This window comes from Lutra lutra, chromosome 4 (genome assembly GCF_902655055.1).
Source record: "Lutra lutra chromosome 4, mLutLut1.2, whole genome shotgun sequence".
Classification (NCBI taxonomy): Eukaryota; Metazoa; Chordata; class Mammalia; order Carnivora; family Mustelidae; genus Lutra; species Lutra lutra.
The window spans coordinates 4749702-4766505 of NC_062281.1; positions in this window are offsets into that span (position 1 = coordinate 4749702).

A 16804-nucleotide genomic window follows, 5' to 3' on the forward strand; every position below is an offset into this window, starting at 1 on the left:
AGACGCGAAAACTCGGGCATAACAAAGTGCCCTAGAATTCAGGAAAAAAAAAAATCTTGCCAAAGCTAACTCAGAAATGTTTTAAGCATGCAAGGAGAAGATAGTGTATCATGAATTGCAAATCATCTACACTATGAACTCAGTATGAATCTCCTTATGATTTTGCCATCATCTGGAGCTCATTGATTATCTACAGGAATATCAACACTACCTGTGAGTAAACAAATGAAAATTGATTTGTATCTCGAGTAACAAGGGTGTTTGCTCTTTTATTATTGGTCAATGTCGGAAGAAGTTTCCACTTTCAAAAATCAAACTCAAATGGAAATGTCTCACTTTAAAAAACATTTGAGATAGGGGCGCCTGGGTGGCTCAGTTGGTTAAGCATCTGCCTTCGACTCAGGTCATGATCTGGGGGTCCTGGGATGGAGCCCCACATTGGGCTCTCTGCTCAGCAGGAAGTCTGCTTGTCCCTCTCCCTCTGCTTCTCCCTCTCGCTCATTCTCTCGCTCTCTCTCATATAAATAAATATTTTAAAAACCTTAAGAGACTCTTAATTCTAGGGAACAAACTGAGGGTTGCAGGAGGGGAAGGGGACTGGAGGCTGGGGTAACTTGGTGATTGGCATTAAGGAGGGAATTTGAAGGAATGAGCACTGGGTGTTATATAAGACTGATGAATCACTGAATTTTACCTCTGAAACTATTAATACACTATATGTTAATTAATTAAATTTAAATTTTAAAAGATCTTTCAAAACAAAACAAAACAAAATCCATTTGAGAAGCAGATCCTAGTAGTTTGCTAACAACTTTTTGATGAAAGGATCACTTAAGTTTTAATAGAGACGGAATACCACTTTTCTCTAAAATACATCATTTTTAAAAAATTTATCAGGTGGTGTAGGCAACGCTGAGTACTTGAGAAATTAACGTAAGGTTTCACCTCACACAGGAACCATCTAATTAATAGTGACAAAGCCCTGAACCAAAGTGTTTTCAGCCAAAAGTCACCTCTGTCAGGTCACCTAATGGGAAGTCCAGGCCCCAGGAAATCCAGGGGCCGATCTTGCTCTGACATAGCTGTGCCACCACTCCATCCTGGTTCTCAGGGGGTGCTGGCTCTGTGGGTGATGGCATACAAGTTTCAGGCTTGTATGATCCTGGAGATTCCAGATTTCGGAGAAGGGACAAGAGAGCCTTTGCAGGTTTCTCCTGCAATACAACCAGGGCAGCTCTACTGGGCCAGTCCTGGGAACCTGAGGAGACCACATTGGCTACATGGGATGACTAAGGATGGATGAAGGATAGCTTTCCATAGGAAGGACTTCGGGCAGGTGGAACTCTGAAAAGCGCTGTGTCTGACCCATGTCATTCCATCTTCAGGACATGGGTGAGTGCCCCCTTCCTTTAGGAGCTTGCTCTCTTGCTCTGGGCTCCTGAAACATTGCATCATGTGTTCACAGCTTCGTGATTATGAGAGTACTGTCTCTCTCCATGAATAGAAGAAAATGAGGCTGGAGTCTGAGAGGGGAAACTAGTTTTTGGTGAGCAGTGTTCTGTGCTTAACTCATTTATTTCATTTTATTGTTTTAAATGGGGGAGATCGAGGGAGAAAAGAGGGGGGTGGGGCAGAAGAAGGGGGAGAGAGTCTCAGGCAGGCTCCACATTTAGCTTGGAGCCCAAGATGGGGCTTGATCTCACAGCCCTGAAATCATGACCTGAGCTGAAACCAAGAGTTGGACTCTTAACCCACTGAGGCACCCCTCCTGTACCCCCCACCACTGCTTACCTCATTTAAATGAATCCTTAAAACAACCTTTCTTGGATGCATTATTACACCCATTTTCCACATGGGGAAACTGAGACTCAGTGAAAGCTCTGACAGCGTGTAAGTGTCATAGGCAGCTTCCGAAACCAGGGCAGGAGGCTGCCTTTTGGGCACCATGGCTTACGCACCTTTACAACTGCCTTTCACCATGTCTGGCCCACCCTAAGAAGTCAGTCAGTATCTACTGAATGGGAGGAAGGGAGGGGATAATGGAATAAGTGGAAGTTGATTTTTCCCTTCCCAGGGTCTTGGTGTCTGTGCCCTTCCCTGGAGATGGCTCGAGTGATTACTCCGGGCTCGTGTCCCTTTACTGAATCCTGGTGTTGCCTGCACCAGCCTCTTGTTTCTTCCTCACGGTGCGTGAGCCCTTATTTGTTGTGCGAGGTGATGATGCAGGTGCTCTGTTTTGGGATCAGTGCAGCACCCCCATGGCCCCCAACGTGGACTAAGCCAGCTGCAGAGGCTGTGGGCAGTGCTGACCCGGTGCCAAGAGCCATTCTACAGGGAAATCCATGGGACTCTTAGAGTTTATGTCCTTCTGGATAGAATTAACAGATGAAACACAGGATGCCCAGTTAAATGGGAATTTCATGTACCGTTCTATGACAAGTGTTTCCTGGGCACGATCTGAGGCATAGTGATACTAAAAATTATTTGTAGTTTACCTGAAAATCAAATCTAACTGACATTTTTCCTTTTATTTGCTGAATCTGGAAACCTTACTCTACAGGAAGGTGGGTCCTGGGTCTCTTCAGAGCGCCTTTGACTCCTTCCTTTTCTTTTTAATCTATTTCAATTTTTTATTTTAGAGAGAGAGACAGAATGAGTGTGGCAGGGAGGGGCAGAGGGAGAGAGAGAGACATGGAAGCAGACTCTGCACTGAGCACAGAGCCTGATGTCGGGCTCGACCTCATGACCCTGAGATCAGGACCTGAGCTGAAATCAAGAGTCTGATGCTTAATGGACTGAGCCACCAGGTGCCCCAAATCCTTCCTTTTCTTTAACTGCCACCCCCCACATCCAGCCTGTTATTTCTCCTGAGATAACCAAAACCGGCCCTGCTGGCCCTACTGTCAGTTGAGCCCTCACCAGCTTTGTGTCCTAGGGTGACCCCGTGTGCCGAGGGGCCTCTCGCCTCCAGTGTCTGCTGAGCACCTCTCCCACAGAGTCAGCCTGGGCATGAGCTCAGAGCACCTCGCTGCCTCGGGGGTGAGTTTCTCTCTGAAGATGGTAAACTCTGCACCAGTCTCTCCTTGCATACAGCAGGGGCTAAATAAGTAATAGAGGATCAGAATTTGGTATTTCCTTATACCCTCAGCTGAACAGCAGGCCCCTTGCTTTCTAAAAGCAGCGCTGGAACAACTGATCACATGTTTTCCAATCTGTTCCACGCACTCCAGGGGAGATGCAACGATGTGTCAATTAAACGGTTGATTATGCAATGAATATATAATTTTCATATTCATAAAGCAATCATCTATTATTAAGATTTCTTCTCCATTTAAATGAAAAGGATCCTTTAGGTGGGATGCTAGTAAATTATTTTTACATCAGAAGAGATGGTATGCATTTTCCTTGAAAACATCAAAATCCTACCTGGAGCGTTCCCAGTTCCCAAAGATGCGTTTATGTGAAAATTGCTGTTTGTGGGATGGTTTGGGTTTCGGCAAAGTGAAGTGGGCAAGCACGAAACCTGCCTGGATGATGACATCACCGGGCACACACGTAGGGAGTGGAAGCCTAGAATGGGCTTCTGCATCTCTGAGTCCTTTTGATGCTTGAAGGAACCAGGAAGGTAGGCGATGCTGAGGTCCTTGTCCTCAATCACAGATGCTGTGACTGTGGTTGGGGTCGATCGAGTTCCTCTAGGTTGCAAAGCCAGTGAGGGGCACCCCAGGGTCAGAGGGGTCTCAGGTAGGGAGGTTTGGGTGGTACTCCTTGGCTGGGTTCAGCTTCTCAGTGCTTTGGGGCGCCTGGCCACCCTGAGCTTCATGTCTCCTCTCGGTATAAGTGAGAGGATCGCCCAGGGCTGGTGAAGCGTGGGGTCTGTTACTTGCAAAGGGCTTGACACGTGTTCCCGATCACTACTGCAACCAACCCCGACTTCTGAGAACCTCATCTAGCAGACTTCCCTTTGATACCCACCGTTTTCTGAATCTCAGCACAGTCTGACTTAGAAGTCAGCTTTGCCCTGGTCGTGTGTGCCTCTGGCCCGCTGATTGCTCATCCTGGTTCTCCTGGTCTGAGCTTGCCTGTCTCTGCCCCAACCTGCCTGGAACCGAAGAGAGCAGTCAGATCTCAACTAGAACAGAGCAAGCAGCGGAGGGTTGGGGGGTGGGGGGAGAGACGCTCTCCATGGTCCCAGTTCCTCGTCCCTCCACGTCAGTGGATTTCCCTCTCTCCCTCTGCCTTTGGTTATACCCCAAGGACCCCAGGAATCGAGGCCAAAGTAGTGAGATAAATTATCCTTCCCAGGATGGATGGATGGATGGATGGATGGATGGATGGATGGATGGACAGATGGATGGATGGATGGATGGATGGATGGACAGATGGATGGATGGATGGATGGATGGACAGATGGATGGATGGATGGATGGATGGATGGACAGATGGATGGATGGATGGATGGATGGATGGATGGATGGATGAATATGTCAGGAGGAAAGGTGGATGAGTGGATGAGTATTAAAATACACAGAAGTCTAAAATTCAAAATTTCAGGTTGTTTGAATTGTCAGAGAGCAAGGATCTCCTATCCCCTCGAGGCCCTTCCCACAGGACCAGGAATACATGAGACAGATTAACAGAAGAAAATCTGATTCAGTTCGTACATGTGAGGAATCCACACAGACAGGGAAATTGTGAAGACAGGCAGGCAAAATGAAATGTATATGTCATTCTGAACTAGGAAGAAGGGAGGAGGGGTCTAGGACTTCAAAGAGAGGGAACACAATTTACAGGAAGATGAAGAACAGTCAATGTTATGGACAAATGTGTGTTAGGGCCACTCGGAAACTGTGGGACACAGAGGACTCAGTCCACCGGCCTTGCTACACCTCCCTATCTGCAGTCCTTAGTTCTTAGGAAACAGGGCAGTTGTCTTAGAGTAGAAACTCTTAAATCACAGTGTAGTTATCTGAGTGATTGCTCTCTTCCTAGAACAGGTCCTTTTCCTAAATCCTTATTAGGCAGCAGACGGGGACATAAAGTGCTTTTCTTGAATCTGCTGGGTTTCGAAGGACTTCTAACTCAAAATCATCTTCATGGCAAAGTGGACTCTCTTAGGGCAGCCTGCCCTTGGCTGCTACAGAATCAAGGTGATTGATTGATTGATTGATTTTTAAAGATTTTTTTAAAATTTACTTGACATAGAGAGAGAGCACAAGCAGGGAAGGTGGCTGGGAGAGGGAGAAGCAGGCTCCCAGTGAGCAGAGAGCCCTACGTGGGCCTTGATCCCAGGACCCAGGAATCATGACCTGAGCCAAAGGCAGATGCTTAACCGACTGAGCCACCCAGGTGCCCCAGAATCAAGGTGGTTAAAAAGAAAAAATTGAACCACACTTATTTTTGCCTGATGACATAAAGCATGATTTCCTGTAGGATATTTAGGAAGAGTGACCCTAGTGGAATTAAAATCACCCACACTTCCAACCCCCAGACCCCATCTTGGTTTTATATATTTTCAGGGTGTTATTGTTTTTTCTAGGAGTTTTCTACAAAAAAGGAATCACACCATAAAATTCTCATAAAATCTATTTTCCATTTAACAGAATGTGTTCCTTTATTTTTAAATACATTTAAGGCCCCCATTGATAGCTGATTAATGGCTTGTCATCTTTCTTGGACTCAACTAGTACCCTCTATTCTGGACCTTGACATGTTCTCTCCCAGCTCGAGTCACTGCAGGGAGGGCCCTGGAGGGGGTCGAGGTGCTCTGTTGCAGGGCAAAGCTTAGCTCTGAGTTCACTGCCCCGAGCTTCACTCTTGAGACTTCATGGATTGGATTGGGAGCAGACCCCCCTCTTTCACATCCACCGGGTTATCAGAATCAGGGAGCATCTTAAGAAGGAGGCTAAGGGTGGCTTCATAAATGTGGACTTTCCCGATTTATCCTGAGATCAAACAAGGTGCCCAGGAGAGAACAGTGAGTGGTGCCTCGTTAGGTGTGTGTGTGAGAGAGAGAGAGATATGGAAGTCTAGTTCTAACAAAGAAGCAGCTATTTGCCCAACAGCAAGCAGGAAGGGTGCAGAGGCACAGAGACATAACGAGGTAGGGATGGACTGAGCCATGGCTAGCTGCCCTGTGTGTCCGGAGCACAGGTGGCCTCGCGGAGTGGTGTCCCGGGAGCCGGGGTTTCACCTGCCCAGGCTGTCATGCTAAGCAGTTTGAACCTTATGGAGCCCGAGGGCACTCACTCTTCTAATAATAATTAGCATGTGTCCTGCGACTCGCAGTTCCTGGAGTGCACTCTTAACTCCCTTGCTTGTCCTCCCAGCCGTGCTTTGGGATGACCTGAGCCCTGCTTCCAAAACCTCTTCAACTGTCCCCGGGCTGACGGAGCTGCCTTCTGGTGAGCTTCCTGTAGTCTTACGTGATCACTCCCAGACTGGTGGCCCCTGCAAGATGCTGAGTGCTCCCATGTCCCTGGAGCCAACCACTGCGCAGGGACCAGAGCACTCTCTCCGTTTGCCGCAGGAAAAAAAACCACAAATGCATGGCCGTGGTATTTCCTCCTGTATCCTTCAGGCGGAAACACACTTCCACCCACACACGGAAATCAGCCTGTCAAATCCGTCTCCATCCATTGTTCCATGCGTCCCATCCTACAGTGGCCGAGATGTGAGCTGCCTTCTGTGGCTTTGGCTCTGCGGTAGATTGAGGGGAGAAGGCTCGGGCCGTGGTTCGTGTCCCCCAGATGGAGGCACTGTAGAGTACACTACAGACCGTTAGAGCGAGGAGGATCCACGTGCATGCTCTGTGCAATCCTCTTGTCCACAGGACGCCCAGTGTCACAGGGTTGCTGGTCCAGGAAGGGGGCCAGAGAGGCTCTGGTCCAGTTCTCACTCTGACCACATTACCTGAAGACCAAACGGGAGAGACATGGAATCCTGTCTTTGCCCCTTACCTTACAGATAAGGAGGACACTCTGCGGGAAGGAAGCATGGAGGCCTTGGGAACTAGGGAGTGGGAGAGACCGTGGGAGCTGGTGGAGGGGATTAAGAAGACCCTGCGTCTAATGACTGTGCATTATAAACTCAGAGAAGATGCATAAAGAATGGTGTTTTGGAGCCTTTTTTTCCCCCCTTCCCATGGAGGGGGCACAGAAATCAAACTCAAGTCTGGTTTGCTTGTCCCTTTCAAAGAAAGGCACCAAATCTTTTGTGTGTGCCATTGGCAGGAGGCCCACCCACCTCACAGACGCAGTCAGTCAGTGCCCACGGGTGTATCCGTGGTTGCTTTTGCCCCTACACCGACGTCTGAACAAAGTCCTGTGGGCAGGTGAGAGCTGTGCTCATGGCTTGAGCCAAAGCAACTCTAGGCAGAGAAAGAGGTATGGGTTCTCTTCCCCCAGAAGCTCCTGTGCCTACAGCTGGCTCCTGGAATGGTGTGACTTCCTCTCTGCGGCATGTGCAAAGGCCAAGCATGAGGGGCTTCTGCTGTGGCCATTACACTTTTTTATTTTTAAAGATTTTGTTTATTTATTTGACAGAGAGAAAGATCACAAGTAGGCAGAGCAGCAGGCAGAGGGAGAGGGGGAAGCAGGCTCCCTGCTGAGCAGACAGTCCGATGCGGGGCTCAATCCCAGGACCCTGGGATCATGACCTGAGCCAAAGGCAGAGGCCTAACCCACTGAGCCACCCAGGCGCCCCCATTACACATTTTCAATATGGGAAATTCATCCGACTCCAGACATAAGGCACAGTTGCAACCTCGTCGTGACCACGACAGTTAACATTTTCTGAGGATCTCTGTGCTTCTCTGCGTCAGAATCTGCTAAGTATCTAGTATGGGCTGAACTATGTCCCCCCAAAATCCATATGCTGGAGTCCTAACTCCAAAAGCCTCAGAACGTGACTGTGTCTGATGATAATGTCTTTAAAGCGGGAATTATGTTCACGTGAGACCACGAGGATGGGCCGCACTCCGACAGGACCGTGTTCTTACAGGAGGAGGAGGTCGGGACACAACACACATCAAGGGGAGGCTGTGTGAAGGCACAGGGGGAGACGCCGTCTACAGGCCCAGGAGAGCCGCTGTGAGAAGGTTAGAAGAGGCCACGCTGCGACGCCTTGATCTGGGACGTCCGGCCTCCAGGACTGAGAGAAAACACGCGTCTGTTGTTCTAGCCCCCAGTGCGCGGCGCCCTGTTGCGGCAGCCTGAGCTGACGGATGCAGTCCTGTACCAATACTACCCAGTCCATCCTCGTGAAGCAGGAAGGAAGCCGAGGTAAGATAAACACACCGAACTGTGGCTCTGGCTCTCTGTGGGGACTTGGAAATCCTCTGGCCTCCTCTGGGCCTCACTCTTCACATCTATACAGGTAACAATAGTAGGATGCTTATGTTTGAGGAGCACATACCCGAGGAACCCCGTACAGCAGGAATATTGCAGTGAGCATTAAGAAATGAAGACATGGGGGGGGAGCATCTGGGGGACTCCATTGGTTGGGCATCTGCCTTCGGCTCAGGTCAGGATCCTGGGGTCCTGGGATCGAGCCCCGGTTGGGCTCCCTGCTCTTCGGAGCATCTGCTTCTCCCTCTGCCCCTCCTCCGGCTTGTGCATTTTTTCTCTCTCTCCCTTGCTCTCTCCCAAATAAATAAATAAAATCTTTCTTTAAAATACCGATGTTGGGTCATAGAGAAGTTTGGAGGCCGATTTAGAGCTCACAGCAGGTGAACGGATAGACTGGAAACCACCAGGCCGTCCGATGCAGGGGCTGGGCTACCTCAGCAGCATCTGGTGCGGGGCCCTGGTGCTCACGCTCCTACCCTGGGCTCTCACTTCTGCAGGACCCTGCGATGTTCCCTCCGTTGTTCCTTGCAGGTGCGGCGGTTCAGGACATGGGGACCTCCCGGGGATGCTGAGCTTAGCAGGGTCTTCAGGGAGCCCCTGAGTCCGACGGATGCAACTCAGCAAGGTTAGCCTGACATTCCAGCCTGGGGACTGGCCCTTTGTCCCTGGCTCTGGGGGAAGCACCACGGTACTTGTGCAAAGATCATGGGAGAGCAGATCTGGGGTCAGGACTTCACCCCAGCTCCAGTGTTCACTGGTTGTGAGGCTTGAATCAAGGAGCCCTACTTCTCTGCCTTGTCTCCTCCAGGAGGCTTTGGGGGGAACAAAACCAAGAGAAGATCATGGCTACAAAATCATGCGGTAAATGATTTCTTTTTCCAAAAACCTCTGCCATGGCAAGGGACGTTTGTACCTAGCCAGATCTCTTCATCTCCGTGCTCCCGTTTGGTTTGGTGTAAAATGGAGGTAATGGTATTTAAGTCCCAGGTGACAATGGTAATCAAAAAAAGATTGATGGAGAAATACTTTACTCAGGTTTCGCCAGTAAGGAAACTAGATGCACCAAGAATCAGGAGCCTGCTTGTTGGAGGGAGGGAGAATAGGGATGAAGAAGGGAGATTCATGCTGAGTACACACAAATGTGCCAGACGAGACCACCTCCATGACTACAAGTGTCACTGTGGCTGCGCAGTGTCCGTGTATACTGCAAACCCACAAAAACACCCATTTTCCAAGAATCCGCATTCCACGGACCCATGAGAAGACACAGCCCCTCTCTCATTCTGGCCCATGCTGGCCCCGAGGCTCTTTCTCTATCCAGTGTCCTGCCATTACGCTGGGAGGATTCCATGTCCTGGGAAGGACTCACCCACTTCTTGGCCTCTCTAGCAGTGCTGGGTACTGGTGACGTGTCAAGACTTTGGCATCAGAAAGACCTGGGTTCAAATCCCCTCTGAGGAATGTCCTGGCTCAGCATGCATCAGCTTTTCATCTATAAAGTGGAGACTCTCTGGGGACCCAGGACATTGTCCTGAGGTAAGGACAAAATTGCACAAGGTATGTGAATTCTCGAATCCCCTGCGGAGCAGAAGGTCAGAGCACACAGAGGAACACCTTCCCTGTAGCTGGGTATGGGCAGCCCTGGCTCCACTCCTGTCACCTCTGGGTCACTTCCTTTCCCTGTCCATGATGTCATGAAGACTGAGCCTAAGCCCCAGACACCCCCACACCCCGGGGTCCATTCACACCTGTTCTTTCTGATCACCAATCTCTCTTCAGCTTCCTCCCTCCCTTCACCACCCTTACTTCAGCTTCACACACCTCTCCGGTTCCAAGCTCTCTCCCTCCATTCCAGTCTGTCATGACCCACGTCTTCAACCGCTATCAGGTAATTACCCTGACTTCATAGACCCCGGAGCCCCTCCACTCCTGCTACAGCCCCCTGGAAGCCAAGCCCAGCCCAGTGACCTGCCTTCATCCCATCTCATCAAGCCAACCCTATTCTTCTCCTGAACACTTCCACATTTTCTGTTTCCCTCAAGCCCTAATTCCAAACCTTCCTCTCCAGGTGGGAGAGCCAACTTTCTTTTTCCCAAAGAAGAGAAAGCCCATCAGGCAAGACTTCCTTCTGCTTCAACTCCCTATTGTCTTTCAATATACCTCATTGTCTTGTATTTCCATCCTGTCTTTGAAGAACCCTAGCTCCCCACCAGGCACTAGAATCACTTCCTCTTGTCCCAGCAGGGACCTCTCTCCTTCCCTCCCTTTCTCTCCTTTATCTGCACTCTCCTTTTTATGGGTGTTTGCTCTCAGTCTGTAAAGAGGCTCAATCCTAAAAACAATCCCTCCTCCACCCTTGAGCTCCTGGTGATTCTACTCTTCCATCTACCAACTGAATCAATAATTGAAACTCTTCCCACGAAGAAAATGTTAGACTCCCCCCACCAATGATTTTATAGTTGAGTTAAAGGCTCAAGAAACAGATTACTGTTAATATTATATAAAGTATTTCAAAGAAGAGAGGGGAAACGACACAACTTACTTTAGTTTTTCACAAAGTTCCTTATGCATTTATATATTTTTTATTTTATTTTATTTCATCGTGATAAGTGTAGTCTTTAATCCCCAATACCTACTTTCCATCCCCCCCCCCACCCTCCTCTCCTCTGTGACCACCAGTGTGTTCTCCATAGTTAAGAGTCCATTTCTTGGCTAGTTCTTCTCTCTTTTTTTCCTTTTTTCCCCTTGCTCATTTGTTTTGTTTCTTCAATTCCACATCTGAGTGAGGTCATGTGGTCTTTGTCCTTCTCTGACTGGCTTACCCAACTAGCATTACATTACCCAGCCCCATCCATATCATTGCAAATGGCAAGATTTCATTCTTTTTTATGATGGAATAATATTCCATGCCCCAACTTACTTTAAAAGGGTGGTATAACCTTGATTCTACAACCCAACAAGGTTGGTAGAATCAAGGAAAATTTTATTCACATCTTATTAATGAGCATAATGAAATAATTTAAGTAAAACATTGGCAGTCTGGAGAGCACAATGTATACAAAAAGATGGTACATTGTGACCTATTGGGGTTTATTCCAGGAATGCAAATTTCCATCAATATTATGAAACACATTTAGGTAACTTACTCTGTTAACAGAAGAGAAGAGGAAAATCACTTCCCTATCATAACAGACATAGAAAATAATATTTCTTAACATTTCCATAACCATTTGTTATTTTTAAAGTTTAATAATACAAGAGTAGAAGAAAACTCCAGTAAGCAGGTAATTAATGAGTACAGATAAAATAATGGAGTGATGTGTATAATATTGAATTGTTTAAAAGCAATCTCTTTAAAATAAAGATTAAGGCAAGACCACTCACTATCATATCTCTTTTCTGGTTCTGCAGGAGACCTCAGCCAGGCAACAATGACATGAAAGAGGAATAATTTGTGTAAAACAGGAAAAGGAAGAATTACAACCATTATTCACCGATTACACAACTTTCTACATAAGAAACTTAAAGAATCTATAGGCAAATTATTAGAATTAGTAAGAGATTATAGATACCTGGCCAATAAAAAACAGTGTTACAGTCAATTACATTTCTATCGGTTAATAGTTAAAACACGGGATTTTTCAAAGGGATACATTTAAATTAGTAGCAGATATATAAATGGTACCTAGGTCTAAATCTAACAAAACTTGCAAGTGATTTAAAATAATTACAAAGTTTTATGGCAATAGAAGACTGAAAGAAATACATAGTCATTCTCATAAATATGTCAGTTACTCCAAAGTGCTCTATGGATTTGATGGCCTAAATGGCCTTGTCATGAAGTTTTACACCAAAACATAAAATTGAAACAGAGAGAGAGATTTGGGTCCCATTCCTTTCAGACGCCTACAGTCTGTGTCAGGTGCGTGGCATTATCCCACGAGAGGAGAAGGTTCGGTGCACCGCTGCGGTGTCATAAAGGGCGGCATCGTCTTGTTAAGAGGGAAAAGAAAACTGGATCAGTGAGCCCCGTGGGTTGCCCGGAGCCAGTCCCCTCCATGGACACCAACCGCGTCCACGACAGAGTTGGTGCGGCAGATTACTGGGGGAAAGGGGGGCTGGACGATGAACGGTGCTGGGTAAGCGGATGGAACACTTCAAGGTCAAAGCAAAGACACACGACTTCAGAAATAATTATATAAAGGCACTGGGTGGCTCTGCTGGTTGAGCGGCGGACTCCTGATTTCAGCTCAGGTCCTGATCGCAGGGTCATGAGATGGAGCCCTGTGTCAGGCTCCCTGCTCAACAGGGACGCTGCTTGATGATTCTTTCTCCCTCTCCCTCTCCCTCTGCCACGCCCTCTGCTCTGTATCTCACCCGCTAAAATAAATACATCTTTTAAACAAATTAATAATATAGCAGAGGGTCTTAATGGCCTCAAGATAGAAAAGTGTCCCTAGACAATGTCATAAAGACCAAAGATAAAGAAGGAAGGGTAAGCCTGGCATTAGCAACACCGTGGAGATGTGGACAAACAAAAACCACAAGTCATAAGAACTGCTAGAGACAAATGAGAATGCCTATAAACCCGTAAGAGAAAGGTAAGTGATCCAATAAAAAAAAAAAAAATTGGCAAAATAACAGGCATTTGAGATAAATGGCCAGTAAGCCTCTATAAAGATCCGAACAGCATTAGTCATCAGACAAGTGCAAATTAAAACCAGTTCTGAATGAGATGCCATTTCCTAATCCATCAGATGGACAAAATCGCAGCCTGACCTTACCAGGTGTGGGGAAATCGTGCCGCCATGGGAACTCCCGTCCCCTGCAGAAGCAAGCGGAACATAACGTGCCCGGTTTGGAAAATAATGGGTACTACCCAGTGAACTGGAACTCTCTAACTCTGCGATTGTCCTAAATAGAGAAAAAACCTGGTTTAACCTAAACATAGAGAAAACAAGGAGCTGCCTACCTGGAATGTTCATGACTGCGCCAGAGTATCTGAGTGTTCATGACACCCTCACTGGAATAGTGCACACACACGCACAATGACTGACTCAAAGGTCCCTCAGGAGTAGAATGTCCTAATCCCTTAGTGGAAACCTGCTGTATTCTTTTTTTAAACTTATTATTCTGTTTTAAAGAGAGAGCACCAATGGAGGGGCAGAGGGAGAGGGAGAGAGAGAATGTGTACACACTCCATGCTCTGTGTGCAGCCCCACGTGGGGCTTGAACTCACAACCCAGAGATCATGACCTGAGCCCAGACCAAGATTGGACGCCTAATCAAAGGAGCCACCCAGGCGCCCTGAAAGCCGCTGTATTCTTAAAGAAATACTGTAACTTCATTCCTTTTACTAAAATAAATACACAATGCCCTTTTAGAGGTAATATATGTGTTAACATGTGCAGAAAGCGTGGGCATTAATACCAGAACTCAGAGCAAGGTCATCTCCTGGGTGGCAGAGGTACGGGATCAGGACGGGGATCAGGACAGGACGAAAGGGGTCTGAGCCATGTTCTTTTCCTTAACTGGATTGGCTATATCCACTTTTTTAAAAAAGATTTTATTTATTTATTTGACAGAGAGAGAGAGATCACAAGTAGGCAGAGAGGCAGGCAGAAAGAGGGGGGGAAGCAGGATCCCTGCTGAGCAGAGAGCCCGATGCGGGCCTCGATCCCAGGACCCTGGGATCATGACCTGAGCTGAAGGCAGAGGCTTAACCCACTGAGCCACCCAGGTGCCCCTGGCTATATCCACTTTTAAACAATTATTATTATTTTTTAATGAACATGTATGCTTATACTTTATGTGTGTATATAATATATGTCTATATATTTTTTATCTGCTTAAAATGAGAAAAAGGGGGCGCCTGGGTGGCTCAGTTGGTTAAGCGACTGCCTTCAGCTCAGGTCATGATCCTGGAGTCCGGGGATCGAGTCCCGCATCAGGCTCCCAGCTCCACGGGGAGTCTGCTTCTCCCTCTGACCTTCTCCTCGCTCATGCTCTCTCTCACTGTCTCTCTCTTCTCTCAAATAAATAAATAAAATGTTAAAAAAAAAAAAAAAAAAAAAAAAAAAAAAAAAAAAAAAAAAAAAAAAAAAATAAAATGAGAAAAAGGCTTAAAACAAAAGGAACAACGTTCAATTAAGCGAGAAAACACTGGGATCAAATAAGAGTCCTATGCTGAGCTGAGTTTCATGTTCAACTTGCCCGTTTTCATGCAAGCCAACAAAAGCGTGGAGGGGATGGAATGAAGGTCTGGGTCATCCAGGAGGTGCCAGAGTCAGAGTGGATCTCCGTGGTTCTCTTGGAAATCTTGTCCATTACCGAGAGGAGGGCACGGAGGCTCAGTGAGTCAGATTGTTCCCAAGGTCACAGAGCTCTTGCAGATTCAGTGCCAGAGGCAAGGCTCATTTCTCCCTGACTCTTATTCGTCTAAGGATGTTATCGCCGGCCGCTGAAGCTCTTCCATCCCCTTACAGGAATCTGAGAAGGAAGGTGAGCCAGCACGAGACTGCGGGAGTTGGGCAGAAAATGGACCTACGATGTACAGAGTGCCGGGTGGGAGCCAGGCCTGGGCTGGGCACCTGGGCACGCCATCGTTGAACCACTCAGAAGACCCCTCGAGGGGCAGCATTCACATCCTAGTACACAGAGGAGGAAATGTGTCTCAGAGAAAAGAGGGTGGGACACGCTCACGATAAATTCTTCCCCATTATAATTCACCAAGGGAAGGCCTTGGAACAGGGCCTGGAGTTTCTGCAGACAGGAGCGATCCTGAAGTCCCAAACACTTCGATTAAGAGAAGTGAGAACACCTTGGCCAACTCCCAAGGCCGTGTCCTTTATAAAAGGAAGGATTTGTCCCCAAAGTACTACTGTACATTTAATTTAATGACTTGCCAACTTAAAATGATGGAGATTAATTTTATACACCTGGGTGTATCCCTTATTGCATTGAAGAATGGTATCATTATTGCACAGCCCGGGAAGGGTGTTTATTCGTTAATGTCATTACACTCGCTCTCCACTCAAGGGTCCCCACTTTGTTTTTTTTTTTTAAGAGTTGCTGACATTCTAAAACACAAATGATTTATTTGTTACCAACTAACTTCTTTTCTCGGTAGTGATTCTAGCTTTTCTCAGCAGTAAAGTAATGAGCATCATTAAGTGTGATAAGTAAACATAAATCCTGTGCCCAGAATTCCATCAGTCATTCATTATGGAACCTTCCTTACAAGTCCTCAGAGTAGTCCTTCCCCCAACGAGGAAGTTATGGGGAGGCCATGGCCACAGGTTGACCTGAAAGCTGGCTGGCCCCGGGCAATCAGAGGCTTGTCCCCTCCTCTGTGCTTAGAATGTGCCCACACCGGCCCCCTCCCCCCACCCCCAGCTCCCACGGTAGAGCCATTTTCAAGGTCTTGAGAAACAGTGTGACGTGTCCACCCTTGGATGATTACTGACTCATCCTTCTGAAACCTTCTCAATGAACCTCAAAGATCCTGGTGGCAGAGACAGAGATCTCCTGGTCCTCTGACCAAGAGAAGTCTTGTAAGTAAGCACTCCTGTTATCTAACCTGACACTTGCTCTTCTGGAGTGGCCTGCCCTTCCTTCCACATCTCCCTGTCCTCTGCATGGAAGCCGGTCCAGATGTCCTGGGAAGCCCCACGAGGTTTACAGCCCATAGGGTAACAGTCCCGTGGGCAGACCTGGGACCAGTTGCTCAGGGTCAAGCCTGGTCTCTGGCATTTTGGAGAACATCTGCTAACTGGGCTTCAGGTCTCTCATCTGGGAAAAAAAAAAAAAGGCGAGCAATAATCACGTCTATCTCCTTGGTGTGGCCAAGTGAGCTGTGGCTGTGGTTTTGAGATGATTATCTAGTGGTTTGGAAATCTGTGTTCTTTGATTTATGTTGGGCAAAACTGGCTACTCAGGGCTGTGTCAACAGATGAACTCTGAAATCTCAGCCACATACATAAGAGCTGATTTTTTTTTGCCCCATCAGTCTTACGCATCCCAGACGATCACTATTAGGGGTTTCAGAGCTGTCTTCACGGTCCTGATCTACCTCCATTTTGAAATTGCCCCCCTCTCCCATTTGGTTTTTGTTTTCCCTTGTGTGGACGGAAGAGAGGTTACATGCACCTGTGTGTGTATCTCCTACCCGCACTCTCTATCTCCCCACACAGGACGTGGCATATTACTTCTGCTCTGTGACTGTGGGTAGGGACTCGGGCCTGAAGTCCCCATCCTACAAGGAGGGCTGACGAAAGCAGTTTGGTGGTGGCAGCGGATCAGAAGGGATGGTATGGCTGCCCTTATGAGTCCTGCCCAGGGTCTCCTCTCTGCGTTCTGTTTCATGTAGGCTCCTCTGTGCCCTTTCCTGTATGGACTTAATTCCCGTGTAAACCTACAGACGAGGAAACAGATAGTCATATGCCAGACAGCAAGTC